The 16,295-nt window shown below is 41.4% G+C and overlaps 1 protein-coding gene across 1 annotated transcript in view; it reads left to right on the forward strand.

The window, feature by feature from the left end:
• Positions 1 to 16,295, forward strand: part of CDH22 (cadherin 22) — a 628,328-nt gene that overhangs the window by 420,815 nt on the left and 191,218 nt on the right. The gene's annotated exons all lie outside the window — the stretch shown is intronic.

Consider the following 16,295-nt stretch of genomic DNA (forward strand, 5'->3'; position numbering starts at 1 on the left):
GAGCAGTACCAAGCCCCAACCACTCCAAGTAGAAGGTCAGCTTTGCAATTGAGTAATTCCGGCCAGCAACCACCGCCAATAATATCTGGTTGGCAGGGGTGCCAGGTGTTGCACCCCGACCGATCCAACATTGATGACCTATCCTAAGGATAGGCCATAAATGTAAAAGTAGTGAACAACCTCTTTAATGTAATGTTTGCCTTAGGGTACCGTCACACTATACCATTTCGATCGCTACGATGGTACGATTCGTGACGTTCCAGCGATATCGTTACGATATCGCTGTGTCTGACACGCAGCAGCGATCAGGGATCCTGCTGAGAATCGTACGTCGTAGCAGATCGTTTAGAACTTTCTTTCATCACTGGATCTCCCGCTGTCATCGCTAGATCGGTGTGTGTGACACCGATCTAGCGATCTAGCGATGCGATCCAGCGATGCGTTCGCTTGTAACCAGGGTAAACATCGGGTTACTAAGCGCAGGGCCGCGCTTAGTAACCCGATGTTTACCCTGGTTACAAGCGTAAAACTAAAAAAAACAAACAGCACATACTTACATTCTGGTGTCCGTCAGGTCCCTTGCCGTCTGCTTCCCGCACTGTGACTGCCGGCCGTAAAGTGAAAGCAGAGCACAGCGGCTGTGCTTTCACTTTCACTTTACGGCCGGCAGTCAGTGAGTGCGGGAAGCAGACGGCAAGGGACCTGACGGACACCAGAATGTAAGTATGTGCTGTTTGGTTTTTTTTAGTTTTACGCTTGTAACCAGGGTAAACATCGGGTTACTAAGCGCGGTCCTGCACTTAGTTACCCGATGTTTACCCTGGTTACCCAGGGACCTCGGCATCGTTGGTCGCTGGAGAGCTGTCTGTGTGACAGCTCCCCAGCGACCACACTACGATTTACCTACGATCACGGCCAGGTCATATCGCTGGTCGTGATCGTAGGTAAATCGTATAGTGTGACGGTACCCTTATAAACTAAATGTAGCAAAAAAAGTTGAAATCTTTGCATTTTTGTGATACGAGACTTCATTGCAGCAACTGCGGTGACTTCAGAGCTTCCAGCTGGCAACATTCTCAAAGATAGAAGATATATCTGGGCACAATGCCATTTGGAAAATCTTACTTGTCTGAGTTGAAGCTCTGGTGTCTTGTAAGTTTCCCATTGTCCTTAAGAGACTCAACCGCTTTGTGCTTAATACTGTGCAGTATAATAGGTGATACTGTGCTCGTAGGCATCTCAATCTAACTCCTTGGAAAAGCCCTGTTACATTGATACACAATAATCACAAAATGACACACGCCTAAAGAGTGTTTTTGTAGATACAGTAGCGCCCCCTGCTGTTCTTGTTGTTTACTGTTCTCCAAGTGCAGATCTCTCTTGTTTAATAGGATTATAGGGTCAGAGCCTGCCAAGGAAGACAGAATACAGAAAGATCTATTTTAGATATAAAAGGGATTAAACACAAAGCTCACACGTTTAATTAACTTGCTGAGAATTAAAGGAAAGTGCTGAAGTTTTCTCTTTCTCTGGGGATACCAAACAACTGAATATTAAATTCTGCTTATTTAAAAAGCTTAAGTTGGATTACGTGTGATTTGAAACAATGCGTCCGCGATAGAAAATCACATTCTTTTTGATTGCAATAAGGCACTTCACTGGATATAATTGGCTTTGTATTGATGGGATTGTAAGCACAGGACTGACATTCTAATATAGTCACCCGGTATGCAAGGCTCAGGCGAGTATTACATGCGCACAGTCCTGCCACATTTATTGTGCGCATCAATACTAATGTAGCAGATCATACAACGGGCCTTACATATAAAAAAGAAAACTGGAAATAAATCAAATTCTGACTTTTGCAGTAAGACATGTGATGTAGCTACTGTATGTAGTGATAGTGTGCAATAAGTGTAGTGTTTACTTACTTACTTACAATTGTCATGATTAAGGGAGCTTAGTCTCCAGAAACGCGTAGAGATTCTTACCCATATGGTTTGTGCTGACGTTTGTATCCTCCATGTTTAAGTTTGTGAATAAAGAAAACATTTTTTCACGGATTCGGTGAAGCTGGACATTTTCTTCTCTTGGACTGAATTAACACTGACCTGACCAGGATGGAGGCGGAACCATCCTGTCCAGAGTCATGACATGCACATTGTGGCTAGCCATTCCGAGTGCAGGAAATATCTACAATGCCCAGACACAACGGCTTGTGTCATTTGCTGCTAAAATCACATGTCCCTCACTACACTGCGTGCAGAATTATTAGGCAAGTTGTATTTTAGAGGATTATTTGTATTATTGATCAACAACCATGTTCTCAATCAACCCAAAATACTCATAAATACCAAAGCTTAATATTTTTGGAAGTTGGAGTGTTTTTATTTTTTTTTAGATTTGGCTATCTTAGGAGGATATCTGTTTGTGCAGGTAACTATTACTGTGCAGAATTATTAGGCAACTTAATAAAAAACAAATATATTCTCATCTCACTTGTTTATTTTCACCAGGTAAACCAATATAACTGCACAAAATTTAGAAATAAACATTTCTGACATGCAAAAACAAAAAAAATTAGTGACCAATATAGCCACCTTTCTTTATGATGACACTCAGCAGCCTCCATCCATAGATTCTGTCAGTTGCTTGATCTGTTTACGATCAACATTGCATGCAGCAGCCACCACAACCTCCCAGACACTGTTCCGAGAGGTGTACTGTTTTCAGCCCCTGTAGATCTCACATTTTATGAGGGACTACAGGTTCTCTATGGGGTTCAGATCAGGTGAACAAGAGGGCCATGTCATTATTTTTTCTTCTTTGAGACCTTTACTGGCCAGCCACACTGTGGAGTAGTTGGAGGCATGTGATGGAGCATTGTCCTGCATGAAAATCATGTTGTTTTTGAACGATACCGACTTCTTCCTGTACCACTGTTTGAAGAAGTTGTCTTCCAGAAACTGGCAGTAGGTCTGGGAGTTGAGCTTCATTCCATCCTCAAGCCATAAAGGTTCCACAAGTTCATCTTTAATGATCCCAGCCCATACCAGTACCCCACCTCCACCTTGCTGGTGTCTGAGTCGGAGTGGAGCTCTCTGCCCTTTACTGATCCAGCCTATGGCCCCCATCCATCTGGCACATCAAGAGTCTCTCTCATTTCATCAGTCCATAAAACCTTTGAAAAGTCAGTCTTAAGATATTTCTTGGCCCAGTCTTGACATTTTATCTTATGTTTCTTGTTCAAATGTGGTCATTTTTCAGCCTTTCTTTACCATCGCCATGTCCCTGAGTATCGCACACCTTGTGCTTTTTGTTACTCCAGTAACGTTGGAGCTCTGAAATATGGCAAACCTGGTGGCAAATGGCATATTGGCAGCTTCACGCTTAATTTTCCTCAATTCATGGGCAGTTATTTTGCGCCTTTTTTGCCCAACAAGCTACTTGCGACCCTGTTGGCTATTTGCCATGAAATGCTTGATTGTTCGGTGATCGCGCTTCAAAAGTTTGGCAATTTCAACACTGCTGCATCCCTCTGCAAGACATCTCACAATTTTGGACTATTCAGAGCCGTCAAATCTATTTTCTGACCCATTTTGCCAAAGGAAAGAAAGTTGCCTAATAATTAAGCACACCTTATATAGGGTGTTGATGTCCTCATTACAGAGATGCACATCACCTGATTTACTTAATTGGTAGTTCGCTCTCAAGCCTGAACAGCTTGGAGTAGGACAACATGTATAAAAAGTATCATGTGATCCAAAAAACAACTTGCCTAATAATTCTGCACGCAGTGTATATAAAGAGCGAACATCTTGTTTTATCGCCATTTTGTCACTGTAACATCCAGGGCCGGCGTGAGCACCCGGCGTACCTGGGCAAGTGCCAGGGTCCTGGCGAGACAGGGGGGCCCATTCAAGGCCGGCGTTAAGGGCAGGCAGCTGCCAGTGCCTAGGACCACCGCTCCTCCAGGGGCCTTCAGCTAGCGGCACATCACAGAGCTGACTTGGCAGGGGAGGGGGAGCGGACGGGCGCTGTCTAATTAAACTCACCTACTCCTGGTAACTGGTACGGTCCCTGCAGGTCCCCCGACTCCCCAGCTTCTTCCTGTACTGAGCAGTCACATGGTACCGCTCATTACAGTAATGAATATGCGGCTCCACCTTCCATGAGGGTGGAACCGCATATTCATTACTGTAATGAGCGGTAACGGTGACCGCTCAATACAGGAAGAAGCTGCCAGCGCCGGGAAGCAGGGACTGCACAGCACCAGGAGCAGGTGAGTATAACGGGGAGGGGAGCGCTGCGCTGCGCGATATTCACCTGCTCCTCTTTCCAGCCGCCGCTCCGTCTTCCACGTCCTCTGCAGTGATGCTGAGGTCAGAGGGCGCGGTGACGTGGTTAGTGCGTGCCCTCTGCCTGAGCGTCAGTGCAGAAGATGCTGAAGAAGATGGAGCGGCAGCTGGAAGGAGAAGCAGGTGAATATTGAAAGTGCCGGTGGCCTGAGCAACGGAGAGGTATGTGATTTTTTTTTTATTGCAGCAACAGCAAATGGAGCAAGTGTCTGCATGGAGCATCTTATGGGGCAATAACGTTTGTGCAGCATTATATGGGGCAAGTGTCTGTATGGGGCCATAACATTTGTGCAGCACTAAATGGGGCAAGTGTCTCTATATACTACATGGCTGTTCTATATATTACGTGGGCCATGTTATATACTATGTGGCTGTGCTATATACTATGTGGCTGTGTTATATGCTATGTGGGCTGTTAAATACTACATGGCTGTGTTATATGCTATGTGGCTGTCCTATATACTACGTGGGCTGTGTTATATACTACATGGCTGTGTTTATGTGCGATCATGAATCGTGATATGTGTTAAAGGGGGCCCACTGAGACTCTTTCGCCCGGGGCCCTCAAAAACCTGGAGCAGGCCCTGGTAACATCTCAGAGAGGTGTAGATTTTAGCTAGTTAGATTTTAGCTAGGGGTAGAGGGGTAGATTTTAGCTAGTTAGCTATGCGGTTGTTTCTAAGTCAAATAGTTTAAATAACTAGTGTCATCTGTGCCTGTGAAATCAATCCACAGATGTTACACAGTAACAAAATATATTTTTTGCAGTTGCTAATGTGATTCAGCGTGCCATATCTCATGTTGTCATGTAGTGGCGGTAAAATTGTTCTGAGTGCAGAGCTGTTGCAGAGTAAATAAAAATATTTTTTCTAATTGCTAACATTATTCAACATGCCATATCTCACCTTGTCATTTAGCGGAGGTGAAATTCATCTTTCTGCACAGCTGTTGCAGAGTTAAACAAAAAACATTTTTTTCTGTTGCTAAATGTGATACAGCATGCCATATCCAACCTTGTTATTTAGTGGTTGTAAAGTTGTTCTGTGTGCAGAGCTGTTGCAGAGTAAATAAAAATTATTTTTGAAGTTGCTAATGTGATTCAGCACACCATATTTCATCTTGTCATTTAGTGGCGGTAAAATTCATCTTTCTGCACAGCTGTTGCAGAGTTAAAAAAACACATTTTTCTGTTTGCTAAACATGATACAGCACATATCCCACCTTGTCATTTAGTGGTGGTGAAATTGTTCTGTGTGCAGAGCTGTTGCACAGTAAAAATAAATATTTTTATTTTTTTCTGTGGCAAATGTGATACAGCAGGCTAGATCAGAGTCTTAAATTGTTTGGAACTTATCTTCTTTGTCATACAGGCCTCATCCACAATAAAACAATTCTTTCTTCTGTTACTAATGTGATACAGTAGAGGAGATCTCATTTTTATAAGTGGCTGTAGTGGAAGACATGTCGCTCCCCATTATACTATTTCTACTCTGGTGAAATTAATGCTACTTTGTTGGTGTCTGACACTAATTGTTGAAAACGTGAATACCCCTGGTTGGCTGTCCATTGGCTGGGTTGGCTGTAGTGGAAGAGATGTCACTCCCCATTATACTATTTCTACTCTGATATAATTTATGCCACTTCAGTGGTGTCTGCCCCTAATTATTTAAATTTGAAGACTTCTGATTGTGTCTCCATTTGCTGGGTTGGCTGTGGTGGAAGAGGTATTGCTTCCTTTTGTACTATTTCTACTCTGGTAAAATTGATGCCACTTTGGTGGTGTTTACCACAAATTTTTGTAAATGTGTAGACTCCTGGTTGGGTCTCCTTCATGTGTGTTGCCTGTAGCAGTAGTTCGATAGGCCGCCACCTATTTTGAATCAACTACACATGTTACTATCCTTACATTTTTCTGGCAATAGTAATCTATGAAACTGATATTTGTGCCACCTGAGTGTGGCTAAGCATGAAAGCAGGTAGAGGAGTTGTATGTGGTATCAGGGCAACCAGCACAGGAGACCTACACCGATCCCTCGCCCACCTCATTTTAATTTGACGTTCAATTCAAATCTGTAAATACTGTCCCAGACCCCGATACCTCATGCCTGGCTGATTGCTGCAGTGACATTCTAAAATTTGTACTGTGGGTGAATTAAGGCCACTTTCCCTGTGTCTGCCCCTAACTTGACGTGTTTTGGCAACTTTTGGGAAGGTTTGAAGGTGTTGAGTATGCATTTGTTTTTGCCTCACATTGACTTCAATTGCGTTCGGCTATGTTTGCCGAATATTTGACTAATAAATCAGCGAATATTGCAAAATCGGCGATCGTAAGCCGAACCGAACATTGAAATATTTGCTCATCTCTACTTACAATACAAAGGTGATATCAACTCCAATACTATCATCCCACTCGCCACTACACCAGGGTAAGTATGAAGAGCGCCATGTGACAGAATTGGCCCATTTATGGATGCGCCTTTTCTCTGGTGCCTGAGAGCTGATGTTTTTAGTCAGGGAGAGACCAATATCCATGCATACAGCATTCATTGCTGTACAAAACGCATAAAAAATGCACAAAAAAATCATAAAAATGCACATTTTTTCTGTTGTGTTTTTGCTGCTAACAAATTCCTAATGTTCCAGAAAGTTGCAGACATTTCTGCAGTCAAATACTCAACGTGCATACAATACCCTAATACTTATGTACACAAGTTGGCATATACAATCATCCAATAAATAAGGCTATGGGTTATGCAATGTAGAGTAATGGCCCGAACTGTATCCTCCATAGGGGGATTAAGGGGAGAGCCGCATGATTCAGGAGGTCTGCTAGGCCGTATTTTGTGGTAGTAAGGGGTTAAGGTGAGGAATAGAGTTTGGGCGTGAATTTATGAGGGGAGGAGTATAGGGCCAGGGGGATAAAGTGTGATTATTTGATTGGCTCGTGGAAGATATCCCTGTGGGGGATACATAAGGGAGGGGCAGTTGGGGGTAGTTAATTCAGGATAGTGTTAGTGTACCTTAAATATAGTATATTGGGAGTCTGTGAGTGTATGAAATTCAAATTGTCTGATCTTTACATCCCCCAAGATCATTTGTCTAGGGAGAGTCAGGAGGCTCCCAGACATATCAGATACACATTTTAGTGAAATGCATATGTGGCCTTTAACACTTTCCAAACATAATCGCCTTATTGAGAAGTTAGAAAACCACTTTATTGAAGGACAGGATGCTGAGTGGATTGCATGGAACGATAGAGCTGAATGTTCCTTAATTCAGTGTAAGAAGAACAGTATTATAAGTGTGTCATGTTACCTAAAAGACACAATATGGCAGTACTATGTTAGCACTTTTAGTGTTATTATGTTAGCATGCTTTTTTAAGTATAATTGTAGCCCTTTATGACACTAAAACTTGGGGTTTGTCTGAAACAGTATTATTATGATACTGTATGGCACTTTTATTTTGGAAACTGTAGGACAAAATTTACAGTACTTGGATGGTGTGGGGTGATTAACTGAAGATAATAATCATAATAATATAAAATAATAATCTATCTATACTAATGTTGATTTTTTTTACAGTTAAAGGGAATCTCACAGTAGATATTTGCTTCATAATCTGAGAGCAGCATGATCTAGGGCAGAAACACCGATTCCAGCAACATGTCAGTTACTGGGCTGCTGTTTCAATAAAATCAGTGTTTTAAGAGCAGGAGATTATCACTACAAGACTAGGTGTCTTGTGCCTCCTAGTCAACTGCTCTGTGTAGTCCCACCCCCACCACTGATTGGCCGATTTCTGTGTACACTGTGTATTGACAAAAAAGCTGCTAATCAGTGATGTGGGCGGGGTTATACTGGGCTCAGCATTTAGAGAATTGCTAGATCTGCCACAGAGAAAACTGATTTTATCAAAATTGCTGTACCCAGTAAACTAAGTGATACATCCCTGGAATCGGGTTCTCTGCCCCTACATTATGCTGCTCACAGATGAGATAGCAAAAACCTGATGAGAGATTCCTTTGAATATTGTTCATATAGTGGTTATGCTGTTAAACTCTCGTGTCCTTTCATCTCCATTTTTTTTAACATTAGTATAAAGGTACCGTCACACTTAGCGACGCTGCAGCGATACCGACAACGATCCGGATCGCTGCAGCGTCGCTGTTTGGTCGCTGGAGAGCTGTCACACAGACCGCTCTCCAGCGACCAACGATGCCGGTAACCAGGGTAAACATCGGGTAACTAAGCGCAGGGCCGCGCTTAGTAACCCGATGTTTACCCTGGTTACCATCCTAAAAGTAAAAAAACAAACACTACATACTTACCTACAGCCGTCTGTCCTCCAGCGCTGTGCTCTGCACTCCTCCTGTACTGTCTGTGTGAGCACAGCGGCCGGAAAGCAGAGCGGTGACGTCACCGCTCTGCTTTCCGGCTGACCGACGCTCACAGCCAGTACAGGAGGAGTGCAGAGCACAGCGCTGGAGGACAGACGGCTGTAGGTAAGTATGTAGTGTTTGTTTTTTTACTTTTAGGATGGTAACCAGGGTAAACATCGGGTTACTAAGTGCGGCCCTGCGCTTAGTTACCCGATGTTTACCCTGGTTACCAGTGAAGACATCGCTGAATCGGTGTCACACACGCTGATTCAGCGATGTCTGCGGGGAGTCCAGCGACGAAATAAAGTTCTGGCCTTTCTTCCCCGACCAGCGACAGCACAGCAGGGGCCTGATCGCTGCTGCCTGTCACACTGGACGATATCGCTAGCCAGGACGCTGCAACGTCACGGATCGCTAGCGATATCGTCTAGTGTGACGTACCTTAACTATACAGGCAATGGGCCTAGCTGTTCCTACATGCAGTTCACAGCAATCTATTGTTTTTTTGTACCAGGTTTATCATTGTAATTAGAACTGACTATTACTTAAATAACACTATTTTTACCTGGCTAGGTTGCATTCACCTTCATGTTCATGCGCTGAATGGTATTACTGTACAGATAGATGTAAAAACACCCAGGAGAACAATCCATTACTCTTCTACCTTGCCCTATTGTACCATTGTATTTATCTGTGTCCCATAATCCAATAATACCTAAGAAAGTCTCTCCTGTCATTCTCTCACAATTAAACACCCGGGGGCTGCTAAGGATATGATTTAATATACTGGAAAGACTTGAAAGCTTGTAAAGTGCGACATTGCATTTCACCATAGAATACTAACATAGAAAACTGATTCAATATAACTTATGGAAAATGGAAAAAAGGAAAACAAGTTAACGCGTAAACATTAAAGGTCTTATCTGGTTTTAAAATAGGAAAATATATTAAAGCTGATAAATATTCCCAAATATACTAACTATAACATTCAGCTCAGTACTGGATTGCTCCAAAAGGAAGGACTTTTTGAGGGACTTCAGCACCAATTTCCAAGCTGTGCTATATCCAGTAGAACAAAGAAAAATCAGCCATTTAGATGTCCAGGTCTGGATTCACGCATCATTGGTTGGGTCGCACTTTTGTGAATTTATTGACATCTATTAGATCTAACCCTTGTTTTTGTCCCTTTCAATAAAGGGTAGTAAAACTGCATCACACTATGATGTATTCACAGGTTAAAAAGTTTTTTAGTTTCGAATTGGAATTTTAAAACAGGATTTATTTACTTCGAAGAGGTAGTCGGCACTTCTATCTACAGTCCTTATTGGAGCGGAGTCTCGTCTCTGTTTCTGTAGGACATATCCATTGATTTCAATGGGTAATATGCAATGTAGATTCAATGGGCAATATGTAATGCAGATTATTTACTGTACAGACACAGATTCTTTACTGTAAGAGCAGTGAGACTGTGGAACTCTCTGCCACATATTGTAATGGTTGATCCACTACTAAAATTCAAGATGAACCTGGATAACTTTCTTGAAAAATATAATATTACAAATGGGTCCTAGACTCTGTGATTGGGCATTGATTAAGGGAACTAGTCGGATTGTCACAAATGGAAGCCATTAGCGTCTGTTCCATGGGGTTTTTGCCTTCCTCTGGATTAGCATGTTAGCCTATAGGTTGGACATGGTGGACTTAAGTCTACCTTCAACCTTTAAGGCTAAGTGCACATGTTGCAGAATTGCCACGGAAATTTCCACGGCAATTCTGCGCCTCCTGCCGCGGGCATATCGCATGCGGAATTGGCATGCATATTCCCGCAGAAAACTAGCGTTTTACAAGCATAATTAGCTTGCAGAATGCTAGCGTTTTCCAAGCGATCTGTAGCATCGCTTGGAAAACTGATTGACAGGTCGGTCACACTTGTCAAACAGTGTTTGACAAGTGTGACCAACTTTTTACTATTGATGCTGCCTATGCCGCATCAATAGTAAAAGATAGAATGTTAAAAATAATTAAAAAAATTAAAAAAAATGGTTATACTCACCCTGCAGACAGCCGATCTCCTCAGCGGCTTCCGCTCCTATAGATGGTGTGTGTGTGCAGGACCTTCCATGACGTCGCGGTCACGTGACCGTGACATCATTGCAGTCATGTGACCGCGACGTCATCGCAGGTCCTTCGCACACCATCTACAGGAACGGAAGGGGCCGCGTGCAGCGCTGAGAGGCAGGAAGACTTCGGGGGCCATCGAAGGTGAGTATATCACGATTTTTTTATTTTAATTCTTTTTTTTTTAAACAATTATATGGTGCCCAGTTCGTGAAGGAGAGTCTCCTCTCCTCCACCCTGGGTACCAACCGCACATGATCTGCTTACTTCCCGCATGGTGGGCATAGCCCCATGCGGAAAGTAAGCAGATCAATGCATTCCTAGGTGTGCGGAATCCCCGCGATTCCGCAAATTTAATGAACATGCTGCGTTTTTTTTCTGGAATGCGAATCCGCTCAGGAAAAAAATGCAGCATGTGCACAAAAAATGCGGACTGCATTCTATAAAATAGGATGCTTAATGTGAGCGTTTTTTTTCGCGGTTTTACAGCGTTTTAAAATCTGTTATGTGTGCACACAGCCTAAAACTATAAAACCTATGAAACGATCTCTCATGTGGCTGCACTGCTGGAAACTGTATACTTATTATTATTTTTATTTATTTATATAGCACCATTGATTCCATGGTGCTGTACATGAGAAGGGGTTACATACAAGTTACAAATATCACATACAGTAAACAAACTAACAATGACGGACTGATACAGAGGGGCGAGGACCCTGCCCTTGCGGGCTTACATTCTACAGGACTTGCTGTGGTTTTCTCCAAAGATCAGAGGGTTCCCATATGTGAACCCTGGTGTCACCATATTTTTGGTCATAGTGGACAGTTCCTTTAAGGTAGAAAAAAAAACTTATAATGGATGGGAAAAGGGCATATGTACCTAATCCTGACAAAGCGCTAACCATTCCCCCTATGTATTTCTTTATTTATCCGGCTTCCACCATCCAACCCACCAATTTTTTCTTAATAAGAAATTATTCCAATACTCTTGATTTCAATGTATTTTGACTGCTATGGATTCCTCCGTTCTGAATAGAAATCGCTTCTTTCCCTGTACTGAATCATATCTAGTTCAGCAGAACTGCCGCAAATTCACACACAGTCCCAGAATCTGATAATATTGTCTAAATAAAAAAAACTGTTATGTAATTACTTTTTTATAGTCTTCTTCTATGACTGCATTACTCTCTGCCTTCAGATCCTAATACATTTAGCAATAGCTGAACTTTTGTTTGATTAGCTATTTTTTTATTGGGGATTGTAAAAATACACACTCTGCGTCAACTCCTCATTATTTGCAAGCTTGAGGCAGGGAACTTCATAATTGCTTAAGTTCAGAATGTCTTGTGAGCTTAATAATTGCCAATATTACATAAAAGGACTTTGAAATCTAAAGGATTTTGTGCAGCTTCTTTTAAATGTTATTCCTATAGGCAAGGGACAGTTGAAGGGTCTAACAATTTTAGTGAAAGGATTCATCAATCAAAGCTGAAGTGGTATGACTACTTACAGAATTCACAGCCTCTTTTAGGCCACTGATGTCATCTCCCAAGATGTTAGATAGACAAACCTCAAATTGGGCCACTTGTTGCCATATGCTTTGTATAAAGTACAAAGTTTATATTGGCATGCTATATATAGTTTGTGTTGCTGCCAACTCCAGAGTAAGGGTGCTTCTGGCACCAGATCGTTGGTCCCGTCATGGCTTATGCCCGAATTCCATCTCACAAAGGGATTCGGGCTACACAGCTATGGAGTCATAGACTATAATGGTACCGATAAAGCGAATGTGTGCATATATGCTTACTGGAGACAGACGTTTACTATGCCTGGGTGTATACGCCTAAAAATGATGCATGGCAGAGCACACATTCGCTCTGTTGGCACTGTTATAGTCTATCACCCCGTCAGCACATACGCACGAATCCCTTTTTGCGGTGGGTTCAAACATAGGCCCCGACAGGGCCAGAACACAGTGAGAAAGCATGCCAAGGCTAATGAGATCAAATTATAATTAGTAGATTTTTAGGGAGAATAGTTGGGTAAAAGACTTACCTAGTCAGATTGACTCTTCTCTTTATGGCCTCTGAAGACTATAATGCTTCATAGCAAGAGCTTCTAATAAATAACGGCTCTCGCTCTGGGAGATCCAGCCCTGTTTGTCTGACTGGTCTGTTATAGCAATAGCCATACATTTCAGGTGTTTTGGGGGGCTTCTGAAGCTGATCACCAAACATGCCACAATTTTTTTTATCAGATAATTTTTATTAAACATTTTAAAAAATACAATACAATTAACCCCATGCACATTATCCCCCCTACCTATGCTGCTGTTGATAAAAGAATACAAAGATACCCATATAAACATTGGCAAATACATAAAAACAACGCCTGCCATCATAACAGTAAGGGCACTTATGGTAACATATATTTATTAGAGACTCACATATTAATAACCTGATCTGCTCATAGTTCAAAACATTCGTAAGAGTGCTCTAACGTAGACCACATTAATGTTAGGGGGGCCAGATTTGGTATATTCAGTCAGGGTGCCCAAATATCTTCAAACTTCTGATATGTCCTATTTCTGGTAAACATATTTCTCAAGACGTATACTCTTATTCAACCCATTTATTACCTCTCCAACAACCTTAGGATTCTAATTTTTCCAATATGAAGCTTTATTTCTCGGGGCCTCAGATAGTATATGTGCAATAGCCAGTCAGCGATTCTCACTCATAGGAATTTTAGCTGTGTAGGCAAGAACACAAATTAAAGGTTCCTAAGGAATCTGACAATCATACACCAAGTTTATAAGATCTATTACATCTCTTCAATACCTCTGAAAGTAAAAAATATGATTTTACCCCCATTTTATAGAACAGGTGTCCTATAAACCCTATGAATTCTGAATAAATGGGAGAGTCTACCTGACTAGCAGACACCCTAAGAATATCCTGCTCTATAGCATCCCATGTCTCATCATTTAGGGGGCCAACATCTTTCTGCCATTTCTCTTTTAGATGACAGGCTCCCCCTCTCAGCCTAGATTTCAATAAACATTTATAATATAGAGTGATCGCCCCTTTTGGGTCTCCCCAGACACCATCCTATCCTGGAAAGGTGCAGACACCATTGGGGTCAATATATTAGATTTGGCTTGAGCTGCACGGGCATGTCTGAGTTGTAAATATTGGAAAAACCTATTGTTCTCTAAGACAAATTCTTGATTGAGTATCTCAAATATTATAAAATACCCCTCACTATACAATTGGGTTATTGTGCAGATACCCTTTTGTTCCCAAAAATCAAACTCTGTTAGTTTATCAAGTTTTAAGTAGTTGGAGTTTTTCCAAATCAATGAGAATTTTGTGAAACATTGTTTTATATAGATCTTTGGCTTTTTTTCCAAATTCTACCTAAACCAAGCATCGTCACAGGAGTGCCATCAAAAATCTCCCAGAGTCCAAGGTTTGGACCAAATTGTATCCCTTTAGCACCCATCTCACCATGGTCATTGAGAAAGTAGGTGTCACATTTTCCCCGTTCCAGCCTCTTAGATGTTTTAATTGCGAAGAAAAATAATATAGAAAGGGATCTGGTATTGCTAAATCATCATTGGTTTTAGGGTTATGCAAAGTTCGTAACTTAATCCTGGCAATCCCCTTCTTAGATAGCAAGTTTCGAAAAATACTGTCAATTTTATAGAAAATACACCTAGGCAGCCAGAATATATGCAGAATATAAAGAACTTGTAGCATAAGAACCATTTTAATTAGGTTAGCTCTCCCTATTACAGACAACGGAAGTATACATCACTTATTAGTTTTTGTTGGAATCTCACTAGCATTGGTAATATATTTAGCATTTCATAATCTGTTAAAATTTCACTGATTTGAATTCCCAAATACATAAATGATGTCACTAATTTTAGTTGACCTCAGAGTTCTTTATATGCAGATGGCTTCGGGCCTAGGGTCATAAGAGAAGATTTATCCCAATTAATTGTAAGAGTTGAAAGGGTTCCAAAATGATTTATTAGAAACCTCTTCATTGATACCACCTAGGCTGCTTCCAGAAACACCACTGCTTCAGAACAGCTGTCCTCTGAAGGTATTTGCATTTTTAAATATAGGTGTCTGATATTGGTTGCTACCCACTTATTCAGCATTAATCATGTCTGATCTGGATGTATGGTACGCGTATCTACTCTAGAAAGGTGGTTTGCAAGGGCTTTAGCTAGTATTTTATTGTCCGTATTTAGTAGTGAAATTGGATGATACGATTCTGGAAGATGGGACTTTTCTTTCTTAGGGATAAAAGCAATAGTGGCTTCATTCATAGAGGGTGAAAGCCTACCATCTCCCAGCATGGTCTTACAGTTCCAAGTGCCAAATCTATACGGAAAGGGAGCCATATGTGGGTGAGAAGAACAAATATAGTCTAAAAGCATTTTGGATTCTCCAAAGATCCAAAAGATTCACTTCCTGTATATTTTTCAAAAAAGTAGTTAAACCCACCTCGACAACCCGTTCTCTTTTGAAATATATCTAAAGTCTTATCTATGGTGTTATTGAAATTGCCCAAGATTATATGTGGTGTTTGTTTAGCTTGGCTGATATATTGCAAAATTTCCTGTAATACCGTTCCAGAATACGAGGGTGGTATGTAGACCGCCACAATAATACAGTCCATATTATTTAATTTTCCCATAGTGCAAATGTATCTGCCCTCTTAATCAATTTTAACCAATTGGCAATTAAGAGGAACATTACGATGGATCAATACAGTCACCCTCTTGATTGTACTGAGTATTCATGAAAGCTTTGACCATTCTAGGGTGCCTCAACATGTGTATTTTGTCCCCAGTTAAATGAGTATCTTGTGGACAAATTATTGCGGGAGGGAAAGGTTTTCTATAATCTAGAATAGCCCTGCATTTTACAGACTCAATACCCCCTAACATTTCATGACAAAAAAAGTTGTATTATTAGCCATTTTCTATAGCAATTTCACACCATGACGCAGAGCTCATATCAGATAGAATTATCTTCAAACTTATACATTCCGGCTAAACATCAGCAAATATAGCATTCCCAAACACAGATCCTAACTCAACTTTTACCAACCCAAAGATAACTCCCCATGGGCAGCACGTGTGGCTCAGTGGTTAACACTGCAGCCTTGCAGCGCTGGGGTCCTGGGCTCAAATCCTACCAAGGACAACATCTGCAAGGAGTTTATATGTTCTCCTCATGTTTGCGTGGGTTTCCTCCGGGTACTCCGGTTTCCTCCCACACTCCAAAGACATACTGATAGGGAATTTAGATTGTGAGCCCCATGGGGGACAGTGATGATAATGTGTGCAAACTGTAAAGCGCTGCGGAATATGTTAGCGCTTTCTAAAAATAAATATAATTATTATTATTATAACT

Source organism: Ranitomeya imitator, chromosome 2, assembly GCF_032444005.1.
Source record: "Ranitomeya imitator isolate aRanImi1 chromosome 2, aRanImi1.pri, whole genome shotgun sequence".
NCBI classification, from domain to species: Eukaryota; Metazoa; Chordata; class Amphibia; order Anura; family Dendrobatidae; genus Ranitomeya; species Ranitomeya imitator.